This window comes from Leptonychotes weddellii, chromosome 8 (genome assembly GCF_054177405.1).
Source record: "Leptonychotes weddellii isolate Sample4059 chromosome 8, ASM5417740v2, whole genome shotgun sequence".
Lineage (NCBI taxonomy): Eukaryota > Metazoa > Chordata > Mammalia > Carnivora > Phocidae > Leptonychotes > Leptonychotes weddellii.
The window spans coordinates 123,147,208-123,161,762 of record NC_138376.1 but is presented as its reverse complement, the minus strand read 5'-3'; the positions used below and the strand labels follow the sequence as shown (position 1 = coordinate 123,161,762).

At 46.3% G+C, this 14,555-nt stretch overlaps 1 long non-coding RNA gene across 1 annotated transcript in view; it reads right to left on the bottom strand.

The window, feature by feature from the left end:
- Window positions 1–8,700: 8,700 nt before the first annotated feature.
- LOC115940912 (uncharacterized) overlaps window positions 8,701–14,555 on the bottom strand; it is a 124,363-nt gene continuing 118,508 nt past the window's right edge. Inside the window, exon 4 of the long non-coding RNA XR_014148035.1 lies at window positions 8,701–12,409. This is a non-coding gene — a long non-coding RNA (uncharacterized LOC115940912). The remainder of the gene's footprint in view (window positions 12,410–14,555) is intronic.

Below are 14,555 nucleotides of genomic sequence, written 5' to 3'. Positions count from 1 at the left end.
GGGTGGGGAGCTCATATAATAGCCGCCAACATCGTAAAAGATAGAAGAGTTCAGAAAGAAGCTAAACCATTCTTGTTCAAGGAGAAGACAGAAACATAAATCACCTCTGGAAAACATCAGGTCAAGTACGCATGTTAAAAATCAATGGATGACCTCAATAATAATAAAAATAGAACGTATGCTTTCCAAACACAGAAGGGGAAATGAGGAGGTAAAAGAAAAGTTGATGAATTTGACACAAGGCAGGAAGGGAGGGGAAAAAAGAAGCAAAGCTTGAAGATGCAGGCAAGAGATGGATAATTATTCCTCAAATTCAGTCACATTTCCAGCCAAATGTTGTGTTACCCAGAAACAGAATTGTAAGTCAGCCTCCAACGAGATGTGTTCACAGGCATAAAGAGAAGGAGGAAAGAGGAGACATATGAATATATACGCACACCCTTGTACACACACAAAGAGCATGTGAAGAAATATGCCTGGTTTCTACAGTCTTCCTCTCTAACTGGTTAACATGTGCAACTCCTTTCCTCCATGATCCATTCTGTGCTTCCTTTGCTCTCAACCAAGGCTTCAGCTTTTTGAAGTTCTCTGACACAGTGACTCAATCCTTCATTCCAAATGAGTCAGAATCCTCAGTGGCCCTCCCCTTTTTTGGCTGCTATAGTTTTCCACTAGGCATGGAAGTACTAAGGGACAGCCCAGAAGATCCTCTGGGTTCCAGACGTAGTCCTCCCTGCCCCCGTAGTGCCCAAACAACCAAATTTCCTTTTGGTGGTTGGATGACCCACCATAGCCTGTGGGGAAAACTCAGTGTTTCTCCTTGACTCATACTGCTACCACACAACACTTCTGACATCAGGTGTGTGGACTTTTCCCACACACCCAGAGAGTCTCTGTGACACCTGTGGGTATCCTACAATTCCATTTAATTTGGACACTAATTGGAGTTAGGGCAGACCCCACATGTTAAGGGCTCAATTCCACAAGACTGCCCTCACTTCAGATGCCAACTGCAAGACCAGATTGTCACCCATGCTATAAACCAGGGTTCCAACTACCCATCTCCTCAGGTTCAATCATTTGCTAGAACAGCTCATAGAACCATTTACTGGTTTATTATATAATAAAGGGTATGATAAAGAATACAAGTGAACAACCAGATAGAGAGGTACAGAGGGCAAAGTCCAGAAGGGTACAGAGCACAGGAGCTTCTATCTCCATGGCATTGGGGTGCACCACCTCCCAGCATGTGGATGCGTTCACCAACCTGTAAACTCTCCAAACCCCATGCTTTTGAAATTTTTATGGAGGCTCCATCACATAGGCATGATCAATCATTAACTCAGTCTCTAGCCCCTCTCCTCTTTCCACAGGATGAGAGGTCAGGCTGAAAGTTACATGTTTCTAGTTGTGGCTTGGTCTTTCTGGTGACCAGCCTCCATCTTGAGGCCATTCAGGAGCCCATCAAAAGTCACTTTATTGGGATAAAAGACACTCCAATCACCCAAGAAATCCCAAGGGATTTAGGAGCTCTGTGCCAGGAACCAGGATCAAAGACCAAATGTTAGAACAAAAGATGCTCCTAAATGCTCTTATCACTTAGGAAATTATAAGCATTTTAGGAGCTGTGTGCCAGGAACTGGGGACAGAGACCAAGATACATGGTTTCTATCATTTCACACGTAATCCCCTTCTTTTCCTTTTGGTTCAGTGGTGTGAGGAGCCCCAACTGATCAGATGGTAGTCTCATCTGCCAATTCAAAGGAACCACTGTTGGGTCCCCTGGGGAAGCATTCCTCCCTTATAAAATAAAACCTCCTAGAAGAGCTTAAATTGGAGGCAGCAGGAAGCAAAAATTCTAGAAGTGTATTATCAGGTATAATTGTGGGATTCCTGACGCATGAATACTGTCTAAGGCGGAATTTTATTTTTTCATCACTGTTTGATGAAACCCAATGAACTAGCAAGATCACATCCATCAACTGGGGAAAGTGAATCCAATTCACTTTTACCTATTTTTTTCTCCTCAGCTGCATAGGCATCCCACAGTTGTTTAATCAGCCCCACCTAGGGCAAGCTTGCAGACAATCCAGCTTTTTAATTATATCTCCCTAGCCTAAGGGACTGCCAGGCTTAGCCTCTTGAATTTCTTAACCTATCCCCAGACACCACGGCCATCCAGTTGCCAGAGAAAGGATATCCCCTTTGCACAAAGGAATGTCTCCCCAGAAAAGCAATGCAGTACTTTCCATGAGCATGTGAAAGCATCCCTCCTGGTGCCTTGAGCTGCGTTATCACTTGAAGACAACACATGATATTGAGTCAACTCTGTTTCATAACCCCTCTGAGTGAAGCAATATGTCAAACCCTTCGGACAGCTTTGCCACTTCACACATCACATGGAACCCTGTTCCTAGGAAAGGCCCGATTCTGTGCCTTCCCCTGCCCTAGGGCATCATGTTCCGCCCACTGGAATCCATGTTTTAATGACCACATGTGCCATGTAGCTAGAGAACGAGGAGACAGTCTACTTTGTTGTTTCTGGCACATCACTACTTTATAATCCTATTTCACGGCTCATGGTGTCATCTTCTATCTTAACAAATATAAAAACAGAGTCCCCCCAAAAGAAACCAAGAGCTTATTTGGGGGGATAAACACCCGAACTCCTCTCCTACGAGAGAAAGCATTGACCATTTCTTGATTTTCTTTCTCCTTCACATGAACAAAAGGCATGCCATCGTGCTGCGGCAAAGTGGCCTTTTGTCTTGCCATTGACCGAGTTTGTAAAAAAGGCAGAACCGTGTTATTTGCCTTGTAGTTTGCACAGCAATCTAGAGACAAACCAAAATAATGCAAATAAACACAAAGTGCCCCAAGGCTGCTGCTCGCTTAAGAAGGTGGTGGATAAAAACCTGTCCTGAAGATCATAAAACACAGAGGCTGGTATGGGGGTGAGGGCAGGAGGGTATAGGAGAAGGGAGGGCAACTGTTGAAAATCAAGAGCATAGTCTTTAAATGTTCACATTGTGGAAGGATGGCGTTGTCTCAAGAGTTTGAGTTCAAAAAACACCCAGCGTCTCTGATTGCTCTTGACAGACCACATGTGACAAAACACAGCTCCCTTGAAAACAAAAATGTGCTGGGTCGGGGGAAGGGGAGTAGGCACTGAAGACCAAGTTCTAGCAAAGTCTGGGTCTTTCATATACTCCAGCGCTCAAAAAAATGAGTTTTGGAGGAAGACTCAGATGTCTGTTTACTTCCAAAGAAACAGCATGTGATCACACGGCATGGGTGCCATCTTTAAAGAGAATAAATTTCCAAATGATAAGAATTATAGGAAAATGTCGGGCAACTTCTTCCCTGGAGCCTAAATGGGGGATACCACTGGCCATTTGCCCTGGATCTCTGCAGTGAAAATAACCTGAGGTGCCCTGGTGGCAATGTAAGAGGAGAAAACCAACTGCAACCTTAATTCTTATTTATTATTTCAAGCAGAAAAATGTTGTTGCAAATCCATATATTTCAGATGGCAGGTCAGCCTGCCCTGAAGAGTAACTGGACTTTTTGCAGATAGCCAGCAGAATCCCTTTTGTTAATCTTCGGAAACATGAAAGAATTGCTACAATGAACTGCCCCTAACGCTCTCTTTTGCCCTCAGCCTCTCCCTCCCCACCAACCAGCAGTCCTCCCAATGTCCTGGCATCGTCAAAGTTTGCTGTTATGTATTAGAGCTGCCACGTGTTTCTGGGATGGTTGAAATATTTTGAAAACATGCCGAGGCTAAATGATATTTATGGGTGCCTAGTTTTGCACTCACTATTTATTCCATTCTCCTTATTTGGCTCAGATCTGCTCATCTAGATAGAGCGATCCTCCTCTCCTAAATCGGGGCAGGGAGGACCACCCCCACCCTTGGCACCGAGCCACAGAAACAGGTAACTCCCAACCAAAGCCACTGTTGTCCCCTTCCCACAGTTCTGTTGCATCCAAGTTAGGATCTTCACAGAAAAAGAGCTTGAGAAGAGTCCACAAGCCAAGAAATATCTCACTTCTAGGATGACTATTTTCTGCACGTTCAGAATTTGTTTCTTTCCCGCTTCACAATGATTATGTTATGGTACATGGTGGCGGCCACTAAGATTGAAGGGGCAGCTTTCAAGTTTGTCCTTGTCAGGAAGGAATGTTTCGATAGTTCTGTGTACTCATGAGTCTTTTTGTCATCCTTCAAAGTGCCTGGCAAGTTCTGATTCTCCCATAAGCTTTTCTTTTCATTATTAAGTGCCTACTATCTGCCTGGCCTTATACTTTTCTTTTGATCTATCATACTATGCTTTTTATTTACATCCACAACAAAGCTGGGAATCCGAGTACGTCATTGCATAAGACGGGGGTGAGTGGGGACAGTCCCCACTCAGCTCTATTAAGGAGTCCATAGCCCTGGTGCTATGCCAAATCTAAAATACAAGTCCATTCTCCACTTGGAACTGGGGATCTGGTGGAAATCTCAAGTCATTTGTGCCATTGGGTGTCACGTAAGACCAAACCCACTGATGGCTCCTTCCTCACGTGCCTCACACCCACAGATCCAAACATGTTTGCTAGTGCTTATCCTTTCTTTCCCAACACTGTCTGAATAGATGGTTAATCAAGTGACAGCTATGGATATAAAAGAAGACAAGAGGACTAAGCTTCTAAATTGGGGCTGCTCAGGGGTCTCACGAGGTGGCTGGCTCAACTTGGAGCATTTCCACTGTACTTCAGAGTCGAATGGAAAACACAAACCAAACTCTCATTGTCTTTTATCCAGGTTTTCCAGGAGCTACAGATTCGAACAGATGCAGAATCTCTCTGTCTTGAGTGTAGTCTCCTGGGACAAAGAGGAAGAGCAGAAAGAGAATGAAGCTGGTGACCTCATTATGAGAACGAAGCCAGTGACCTCATTATCGGTGGAGGAAATGCTCTCTTCTTCACACTGGCCTCCAACCCTTCCTTGTGTCCCTGAGTTTCTGTGAGTGCCATCAAGTTCAAATGCAGGTGTACAACACTAAGATCCTCAGGAAGGCCCTGGCCCTTTAAGTAACTCAAGACTGCTGTAACAACGTCTTCCTGAAAACCAACGAGGAAGGGTCTGCACTGTTATATGCATATATGCACATAAGCATTATTATCATTATTCCATGTCAGCTATATAAAATCTCAGAAAGGACAGCATTCTCCCTTCAATGTGGAACAGAAGGCAACATAAATATAGGTCCATTTTGTCCTCAACATCATCCTTTGTGCCAGTGACCCTCACAACCCACACACGGTGTTGCGTCTCCTTCCATCTGTATCCCCGACAGAAACAGGTAGCTCCAAGCTGCAATTCACTATTGGCCCAGAGACTGGCACATAATAACCTTCAAAAAATACATGTTGAATCTAACTGAATCTTCCTGCTCCTTTCTGGTGATTTCCATGAAGCCTTCTTCATCTCCCCTCAATGCCCATACTCACTGTGCTCTCAGTTGGCCGCCAGGAGCCATGTGAGTGAGAGACCCACATGGGCAGTGCTCCTGTGTTCCCCTCCACATCAGGAACTTAAAGTTGGATGGTCACCCTCTGTAAACAAAGGGCTGGAAACAGAGACTCTGACTAAGGAATTCCAGCCCTCTGGAGAGATCTGGTAGAGGGGTCTCCATACATCTCATCAGCCTTATCCTTCCCTATCTAGATAGCCCACACTGACTCTGGTTCTCCCAGGCTGAGAAGCTCTGTGGGGACTTAGAAATGGTCTAGAATATGAAACCAAGAAGACCTGCATCGAAATTCTAGTATGTACTTGTTTATTTTCCAGGGGCAAATTCCCACATTTCTGAGCTTCAATTTACTCCACTGTTAAGGAAGTAACTATATGTGCTGTACAGAATTGTGAGAAGAAATAAAGGAGCTGCTGCCACACAGAGTCTTGAGGATTGAGAAAGAAAGCAGCTTAAGTAAAATTCCGAGCACTTAGCAGGTGCATGATTCAAATGCCGGCTAATTTTTTTTTGTGGAGGGAAAAGCCAGGTCAGTAAAGTTGGGCTTCACTGCCAAGATGATGGGTCAGATTAGAACCGTGCTCACAGTTTCTGATCTTGGTCTCTTAGGGGTGACTGGAAACCTTCCAACAACCTCCCTACTTGCTTCAAATTGTTCTGGCAAACCACTCACTGGCAAAGCGTGGAGAAGAGTTTTGTGGTGTAGAGCAGAGATGCACACGTGCGAAAGAAGGGGCCAAGAAGAGGGCTCGATTTATACCTGAAAAGCTTGGAGTCACACATAGGAACTGAGCTGTTCACTGAGCATCGTTCCATGGGAAGTAGGTCTTGAGAGGTCGGAGCCCCAGATTTGGGGCTTGGCAAGAAAGGGCTGGTATTGCGTCACCTCCCTTGACTTGCTGCAATATCCTAGATAAACAGTTGCTATTTCATCCTTGTGGTGGATAACTGTGATCCCATAAACTTCGTAGGACCAGCTCGCATACACAAGGGAGGAACCAAAGTTAACGTTTGTGCCGCACGCCCCTAGCAGAGATGCGGCAGAATAACAGTAGTAACAGCCAGGAGTTCCATAGTGCTTGCTAAGTGCCCAACACCACTCTGAGCACTTGACACACAACACATCACCCACCTCCCTTCTGACACAGATGCCCTAGTCTCACATGAGTGAGGTAAGAGTCTTTCAAACGGGGCATCACACATTTTCTTTTTCCAGAATGGCTTCCTCTAAGTCACACACACAACAAATGATTTCATCTTACTATGTTGGAAGTCCCACCACATCCAATATCAGGTGACCACGACATGCCCCGGTGTCATGCTGGGCCCAGGGTATGGTGCCCAAGGATGGCGATGCCCTGTGACTGGTCCCTTCAGCGCGGTCACTGGGATACCATGAAATCATGGAACTGCTCTCTTTGGTTCACTGGGATGAATTCCAGCTCTCCTGTCGGTACCAGCCAACCAGCATATGCGGCGCTTCTTTTTATAAAAAGGAACTTCCAAATACCGTGTTGCCCTGAGAATTCAATGAGGTAATGCCTGTAAGCCTCCTAGCACAGAGCCTGCACACAGAACAGAAGCTGAGCTTTCTGCCCAGTAACGGAGGGACATTCCAGGCAAAGGGAACAGCACATGCAAAGGCAAAGGCGCGAGGGAGAGGCTGAGGGACCTGAGAACAAGGGTGCCCTAGTTTGCTCAGGCTGCCATAGCAAAGGACCACAGGCTTCGTGGCTCAAACAACAGAGACAATGATGTCTGACATCTCTGGAGGCTCCAAGTCCAAGAGCAAGGTGTCAGCAGAGTTGGTTCCTTCGGAAGGCAGTGGACCTGTTCTAGAACTCTCTCCTTGGTTTGTGGGTGGCTGCCTTCCCCTTTTGTCTTCACATCGCCTTCCCTCTATGTGTATCTCTGTGCCCGAATTTCCCCTTTTTATAAGGACACCAGTCATATTGGGTTAGGGCCCAACCTAACGACCTCACTTTAACTTGATTCCCCCTGTAAATGTATTATCTCCAAAAAGGGCCACAATCTGAGGTACTGGGGGTCAGTGCTCCAACATATGAATCTGAGGCCACAGAGGGGGGAACAACTCAATGCTTAGCCAAGAGATTGGTTTCACTGGATTGCAGTCCAAGGTGGGGGGAAGGGGGGGTCAGTCAGAATGAACAGATAAGACAAAGTGATCCTGAAAAGCTAGCTGGAGACCAGATCCTTAAGAGCTTTAAATGATATTCACTGCACATCAATATGTCATCAGTACTGGGCTGAGGAAATTCAAAGGTCAATAAGGCATGACCTCTGACCTTGACGGGCTGCAAGTCTGGTGAACACAGGCCTTGAAGAGATCATTTGAATAGTGGGCCAGGCGTGTACTTTAATGATGGGAATAATAAAATAATAATAATAATTTTAATGGGAAACACAGAGGCAGGAGCCCCTCACCCAGTGCAGCCTGGGGTGTACTAGCGAGGTTGTGGTGGGGCGGGGTCACCCCAAAGTCCTGAAATGACAGAGAGGCCTCAGGGCAGGGCCAGAATTGGGCTAGCCCCCAGCTGGAGGGTAAGAGCAGCCTGAGTCCAAGCCTTCCCCTGAGCTGCTCCAGTCACTGTAGGAGCATGAACTGGTCTGTTCCCCGAACCCCCCAGCCCCCCACAGCACCCTGCAAATATTATCAGAGCACCAACCCTGCAGAAAGCATCACAGGAGACCCGAAGGGTAATCCCGCTGGATCTGGTAGGAGCAGGCAATGTGTACGGGAGAAGATAAAACATGGGGTCAAAATTGATGGGTCTCAGGAGAAGATCAGATGGGATGATAGGAGAGACCCCAAGAGAGGTGGTATATTAGTTTCCTGAGGCCGCGGTAACAAATCACCACAAACTTGGAGGCTTGGAACAGCAAATATTTATCCTGTCACCATTCTGGAGGCCAGAAGGGCAGCCCTGAAGTGTCGGCAGGGTCGACTCCCTCTGGAGGCTCTGAGGGAGAACCTGTTCCGGGTCCTCTCCTAACTTCCGGTGCTGCTGGCAATCCTCGGCGGGCCTGGCTTTGGGGACACATCAGTTCAACCTCTGCCTCATCTTCACACAGCCTCCCCTCTGTGTCTCCGTGTGTCTTCTGTCTCTTATAAGGAACCCCTTCACTGGATTGAACATCTACCCTCATCCAGATGAGCTCATCTCAAAACTCTTCCCTTCACTACATTTGCAAAGACCATTTCCTGACAGGACGCTTTCACAGGTGCTGGGAGTTAGAACTTAGACATAACTTTCTGGGGGACAATTCAACCCATGATCAGCAGTTTGCCTCAGGTTGGGAGAAACAAGGGAGGATTTGGGGTTGGGGAGTAGGTAGCATCTGAGCTGGCCTTGCAGGAAGACGGAGGATTGGGCCTTTGGAGAGGTGGGAAAGGGACATCCCAGCAGAGGGGTGAGAGGAGCGAAGGTCCAGAGGTGCAAGAGCGCCATTCACACACAGAGGACACCAGCCATGTCACGGGAGGGCTGAACGAAGAGTGTGCATCTGGCTGTCCCTTCCTTGTGATTCCTTAAGTCGTCTCCGTTGTGAGCACCGTCCCTGTCATGACCCAGCACTGAGTTCAGCCATGTGGCAGAGACGTGGACCAAGGAATGCCCCTCTCCCCATTCCTTCAGAGCAATTCCAGCTTGCCCACGTCCTGAGTTGTTTTGCTCCAATTCCCTTACAAATGTGCCCAGTCGAAAGTATCCCAAGAACCCAGTGTGACTCAAGAAATAAGCACCTCCCTGCACCTCAACTTCACTAGGTGCTTGAAGAATGAAAAGGTATTATTTTATTTTATTTTATTTATTTGGGAGAGAGAGAGAGAGCAGAGCAAGGAGGAGAGGCAGAGGGAGAGGGAGAAACAGACTCCCCACTGAGGAGGAAGCCCGACAAGGGGCTGGATCCCAGGACTCTAGAATCATGACTTGAGCCGAAGGCAGATGCTTAACCAACTGAGCCACCCAGGCGCCCTGAAAAGGTATTATTTTTATCAGAAAACACACCCTGGTCTCTGAAGGAGGAGACTACAACAATTACTTGAGATTTTAAGGAAAAGGTGGGGGGCAATAATTCCCACCTCTCGGGTTTGCGGTAAGGAGCTTACTTGATAAAGTCTGTACAATGCTTCACAGAGTGCTCAGCCTATAGGATGAGGCTGGCCACGGTAGAAAAGCAAAACCCAGAAGAGTTTGGGAGACCATCTTGGGCTCTCCTTTGCCACTGAGTCTCTTCACTAGAAAGGTTTCCAGAGCACTGGCCCACTGGTGCAGTGATGGGAAGGCATGGTGGGACCCCATTACTTGCATGTCAACCTGAGGGATTTCTGCTTTCTCCTAGAGCCAGTGGGAAGCTGTCGCCTTAGAAATCAGTGAGGTCAACTTGCGCCAGATTAACGTAAAGCAAAAGATGGACAAGCACTTGATGTATTGGGGCAGGGTCAGAAACTCGTAGTGTATGCCCCCTTCTCTCCTCCTTCTGAGTGCTCAGAGCCACGCGGAAAGCAGTGCTATCTAAGCAACTGGAGACACACATTTCTTTTGCCCCCAAAAGAAGAGGGTTGATATAGTCTTTAGAAAGTTGTGTTTGCAAGATGAGCCATCACTCCAAGCTGTTAAAGTTAATTCTTTTCAACTAGTCATATAGCTGCCAGTCATTTTGTTACCCACTTGTGCTCTTACTGTTAAAAATTTGTTAACTTCTTCTTTAAAACCCACATTGAGTCAGACTGAGTGAACTCTGCTGTGGGCATTTCCATCACTCGACACTGAGCTTCTTAGCAATAGCCAGAGATGGGACTTTCTGGCAAATGCTGTTTATCCATCTTTGAAATGAGACATTGATTGCAAGTAGATTTAAAAGGAAATTCCTGTAAAAGCATTTTTTCAATGATAGTCTGCTTTTTTTTTTTTTTCACTCGCCCATAACTTTCTGGAAAATTCTACTTTTGGCTGAATTTTCTCATCATTGTTTTCAGTATAAATTTGTTTTGTTTTTTATTAATGGAAAGTTCAGGGCTGGGAAAAATCCCTTTGGTAGCTTTTGAGATACGAGAATATGAAAAAAATACTTTTTCCAATTAAAAGATATCTTTGGCCTTATTTTTCTTTTTAACAAAAACTTTGCATTTGAGGACTGGAGTAGATTCTAAGCAGTGGTTCTCAGTATCAGCCCCGTATTAGAACTCCTCAAAAGGCTTTAAAAAATACTGATGCCCGGGGCGCCTGGCTGGCTCAGTTGGTGGAGTGTGCAGCTCTTGATCTCAGGGTTGTGGGTTTGAACCACACATTGGGTGTAGAGATTACTTAAGAATAAAATATTTTTAAATAAAATACTTAAAAAAAAATACTGATGCCTGAGTCCAAAGACTCCAGAAAAATTAGTCTGGGTCCAGCCAGACTGGAGTATGCTGTTCATATTTCCTTTCTGAAACCATGTCTTGTCTCCCGCCATGGCCAGCAGGAGGGCAGCACCTCCCACCGGGATGGCTCCAGCCCTTCTGGGCTCCGGGATCATTAGAAGCTCCCCGGGCAGTACTGAGCACTACTGTCTTAGGACACTACCACCCCGATCTCCAAACTCGAAAAAGGATGCAGAGGTCTGGAGATTTCAGAAGGGAAAATCAATTCTTACTGGGGATAGTTCTTCCTGTTGAGAGAAAAATAGTTATTACTGTGTAAACCATATATCTCTAAGAAAGACATGAAGGAACTTTAAGTGGAAAACCTTCATACCCCCCACACAACTGGTCAAGGATCCCCAGTATCAGATCATCTCCTGTTGCTCTAGCAGAGACTGGTTCCTCACTAACACTTAAGAGCAAGGAATGCCCCCCACCCACCCATCCAGCTTCGGACAGGTATTTCTTTTTATGCTTGTGGGCATCAAAGAACAAAAGAGAGACTCTAGGGGATCGGCTATTTTCCTGGCTCTGTGGCCACCTTCTGCCATCATCAGGTCTTCGCCTGGACTCTTATAAAAGTTTTCCAAATGGTTCCTCAAGGAGGGGAAGCTGGGATAGAGTTTTCTCCTCTGGTCATGCCGAGAAGGTGATCGCCAAGATGCACCACAGAGAAAACCAGACTCAGTACCATGTCGGAAATGTCTTCTCCCTCCAGTGAAGTCCCCAGAGGAACATGACTCTGCTTCCTCGTCCCTCCTGACTCTGGACTGACCCCTGGACGGGCCCAACTAGTGAAGTTGCTGCCATTTGACAACACCCCATTGCCATTAGCTGCAAAGTCCAACCACACCTGCTTCACGCTCACAGATGGGTATTCACGGATTCAACAAGCCTTGACTGGCTGCCCCCTACCAGCCAGCCAGGGTGGAGAGAATATTGATTTTAATAACGCACAGCCCCTGCCCCCATAGAGAGACAGAGAAGCAAACCACTGCACGAGACACCCTCAGGGCCTGGTTATCAGACTTGTTTGAGCGTCCGGGTGCCTGAAAGTCATAAGAAAGGGTCTTGATCACCATGAAACGTTAATGCATTGACTGTAAAGTAGCTGTGTGATTTTGTACCAAATCAAATAGCATCACAGAGTAGATTTCAACAGAGATAAATGTCAGTGACACATTCATAATAAATATGGAGGGTGGGGGCTTAAAACTAAGCAAGTTCTATGTCTCAGATTTCTCTGTGAATCAAGAAAAGACCGTCACTCTTCTGTTTAGCCACAAAGCACTGAAGAGCAGTTGAGGAACCCCAGGAGGCTCCCTGGGAAGACATGAGGAGACCCTCAGTCCTTTGATGGTCACATCCACCCCACATGGTGCCTTCGCTGCCGCGAGAGAGACCCAGGGCTCTGGTGTGATGTATGTCTCACAGACGGCTCCTCTTCTGGGGGAAAGTAGTTTCTCTGTTGAGAAAAACAGTACAGAAAATATGTACATATTTTACTCATTCGATGAGCTCTGAGTAAAGTTGATCATCTGTATGTGCTGGGCTCATTGCTGAAATATTGTGCAAGCTCTCAGAGTCTGCCTCTTTTAACATTTTCAACCCGATCATGCCTAAAACAGAACAAACAAAGTGTGCAGGAAGTCAAGCTAACTACAAAACTAAAATCCACGGAGATAAGATGTCCTGTCTGGGACTCCTGTGGGACACGGCCAGCATCTACCCAATATCCTCCTGTTGAGCTCTGTCTGTGGGACTCAGCGTCTGCAGGATTTGATGTTTTCCTTGGGCCATTTTGTTGACAATTCCAATTTTGAGATTGCAATGTAACACTGTCTCACTGTTTGTTCCTGGGTGGGCTGTTCATATTTCCTTTCTGAAACCATGTCTTGTCTCCCTCCATGGCCAGCAGGAGGGCAGCACCTCCCACCAGGATGGCTCCAGCCCTTCTTGGGGAAGGCTGTGGGAAGTCTCTCCTCTCTCTGGCTGGCTTCATGGAAGTTGAGTGAAGGTCTCTTAGACTCATTTGGAAAGAGGTTCCTCAGACTTGAGTATGGAATGGATTCTATAACACAGTCTGTTGTGTTTGTAAATTAATACACGTTGTGGGGCTTGGGCAAACGCCCTCGACCCTGCTCTCAGATTTCCTAGTTATCTGCAGAATTCCCCTTCAGTTAAGAAACGTCTTGTGTATGTATGTGTGTCCATCTGACCACTGGGCTTTTTATTTGAAGTGCCTCCAATTAGAGAAAATGGGAACTAAGTGACTTTCATTTAAGGAAGTCCCATCTGCCTATCATCTTAAGGAGAGTTTAAAAATGAGAAGAAAAGAACCGCCAAAAAAAAAAAGTAATTTCCTCCTTGACAATTATTTCTGAATAGGAACTTGAGCAATCTTACTCAAGAAGGTGGGGGTTTTGTCCCAGTGCCCGTGCTCAGGAGTGCCTGAAATGATGCCCGCCTCACAGTGTGTGGACTGGCACAGGGCAGCCCACCTCCTTGCATAGAGTGCTTTGCTGCCCACCCCAAGCCCACCAGGCTTCCTACAGCTTTCCTGGCGTTTACCTCCAGTGATTCAGTCTTGACTATCTGCTGCTTCAAAACACCTGCTGTCCTCTTCCCTTTGCCTTTATCTGTAGGTTTTAACATAAGGCAGAGAGCTGATGCTAACCCCTTGACAAAGAAACAGATACAGGCATACTTTCTGTCAATGAAAGAGAGAGAGAGATGTAATATATATCTCTATACTCTATATACCTATAGTTGTGGGCCAAATTGTCCCCCACCAAATTCGTCTGATGAAACCCTAACTCACAGTGCCATAGAATGTAACCATATTTTGGGACACCTGGATGGCTCTGTCGGTTAAACATCTGCCTTCGGCTCAGGTCATGATCCCAGGGTCCTGGGATCGAGCCCCACATTGGGCTCCCTGCTCAGTGGGGAGTCTGCTTCTCCCTCTGCCCCTCACCCTGCTCGTGCTCTCCCTTTCTCTCACTTTCAAATAAATAAATAAAATCTTTAAAAAAAAGAATGTAACCATATTTTGAGAGGCCTTTTATAAGGTGATTAAGTTAAAATGCAACCATTAGGATGGACTCTAATTCAAAATGACTGATGTCCTTATAAGAAGAGATTAGGTCACACAAAGAGACACCAGGGATGCTCATAACAGAGGAAAGGCCATGTGAGAACACAGGGAGAAGGCAGCTGTCTGCAAGCCCAGGGGAGAGTCCTCAGGACAAACCAACCCTGCAGACACCTTGATCATGAACTTTCAGCCTCCAGAGCTGTGAAAAATACATTTGTGTTGTTTAAGCCCCCCAGTCTGTGGGATTTTGCTGTGGTAGCCCCAGCAACATAAAGTGTGTGTGTGTGTGTGTGCACATGCACACAATGCAAGGAGGTGATAAAAATTTGAGTGGTTAGTTGCAAGGCAAAACCTTCTCACTGAGTTAATTCTAAATTGCTGAGTCACATGATTATGTTGCCCAGGAGAAGCCCCTTGCCAAGGATGGTGAGTGAAAAGTCCCATCTTTCCTGATCCACTCGTCAATCCATGGAGCCCTGACACAAAAGTTAGCTCCCCTCCTTAGCACTGAAGA